General features: G+C 43.5%; 1 pseudogene; it reads right to left on the reverse strand.

Annotated features, from left to right (window-relative positions):
• Positions 1-513: 513 nt before the first annotated feature.
• On the reverse strand, positions 514-1,869 carry LOC121570292 (annotated as a pseudogene).

The raw sequence follows: 1,869 nt of genomic DNA on the forward strand, positions 1-1,869 counted from the left end.
TGAGAAAAGATGCATGATAAATGGCAAGAAATGTATCCAAAGATGTACAATGTATTTCTGTGTACTTCCTGTTTCATTGAGATGGTGCCTGGTAGTAAAACTGGCAACAAATAACCTGTTTTAATAACCATGTAATGATCAACATGCCGTATGTCATTTTGTAATAACCATGTAATGATCAACATGCCGTATGTCATTTTGTAATAACCATGTAATGATCAACATGCCTTATGTCATTTTGTAATAACCATGTAATGATCAACATGCTGTATGTCATTTTGTAATAACCATGTAATGATCAACATGCTGTATGTCATTTTGTAATAACCATGTAATGATCAACATGCCGTATGTCATTTTGTAATAACCATGTAATGATCAACATGCCATATATCATTTTGTAATAACCATGTAATAATCCACATGCCATATGTCATTTTGTAATAACCATGTAACAATTAACATGCCATATGTCATTTTGTAATAACCATGTAACAATCAACATGCCATATGTCATTTTGTAATAACCACGTAATAATATACAAAACATGGATTTGAAGGTAACTCAATGCCATAGAGGCGTTCTCTGCAAGGTTGATACATAATCGCCTGTGGAGTGATCTCAGCATCCTCCCTGTCTTCTAGTGTATTACTGCATTCCACCACATCATAATACAGTACATCGTGCACCATAAAACACTCTGCTCGCATGTGCTTTTCTTTGTCTGCCTGTATGAAAAAATAAAAGGATTAAAAACAAACATCACCATCATATTGTTTGGGCTTTTTGTGTTACTAGCTTATTAAACTGAAACAATCTACATCTGCTTCTTCCCTGGAGGATGTAAGGCAGGGTTTGCCAAACTCAGTCCTGGGGACCCCAAGGGGTGCACGTTTTGGTTTTTGCCCTAGCACTACACAGCTGATTGAAATAATCAACTAATCATCAAGCTTTGATCATTTGAATCAGCTGTGTAGTGTTAAGGCAAAAAACAAAACGTGCACCTCTTGGGGTCCCGAGGACCAAGTTTGGGAAACACTGCTGTAAGGACTCAAGTAGCTCTTCATCAGATACCTCTACGAGGAGAGGTGTCACTAATGTCCCATACTGGCTTTTGACCAGGAAGTAGATAGTACTGTATTCCTTTGTCCATAACCTCTCATTCTGTTAGAGGCAGAGAGCTAACACCATGGGCTCCCACTCTGGACAGATTGTTGCTACTGATGAAATCTACTACAGCATACATTTTCTCCCCTTGGGGTGGAGACTGTGGATGTTTCCTTCTGTAAGCTGCCAGGGCATCACTACGCAGCCGCTGCATCCACTGCTCTGGCACCACACCATTACCAAGGAGACACGCGAGCAGATGGAGCTGGAGGGAGTGGCACAGTTTGTCTCTGGAAATCAGCACGGTGGTCATGGTGTCTAGCCTCAGCTGACTCACAGACAGATAGGGGACTGAGACAAAGATTATGAAGTCTGTGTCCTGCCCCAGGATGTCCTACAGTTGTGACGGAGGGCAAAGCTGGTGATCTCATATTCGGCCTCGCGGACAGAACACCAGGTTTCCTGGCCTAGAGACTTGAGGGCAAAGCGACGGAGGTGGCCAGCCCTGGGGGGAGGCAGAACAGCTCCCGGCCAGGCTGTTGACCATGACACTTTAAATGGTGGAACACCCTGGCAACCTCCTCGTTGACCCTCAGTTGCCGTTTCACCCACTCTGCCTGTTTGACTTCTTCCACTACCCAGACGAAGAAATACACAAGTCGGATACCTGCAGTCGTGAACGCACCCACAAACTCCTCCAGGCAATGTATGAACTCTTTCCACTGGCCACCATACCAGTCCCTCAGACAGAAAGCCACCAT

The sequence above is a fragment of the Coregonus clupeaformis genome, chromosome 1 (assembly GCF_020615455.1).
Source record: "Coregonus clupeaformis isolate EN_2021a chromosome 1, ASM2061545v1, whole genome shotgun sequence".
NCBI lineage: Eukaryota > Metazoa > Chordata > Actinopteri > Salmoniformes > Salmonidae > Coregonus > Coregonus clupeaformis.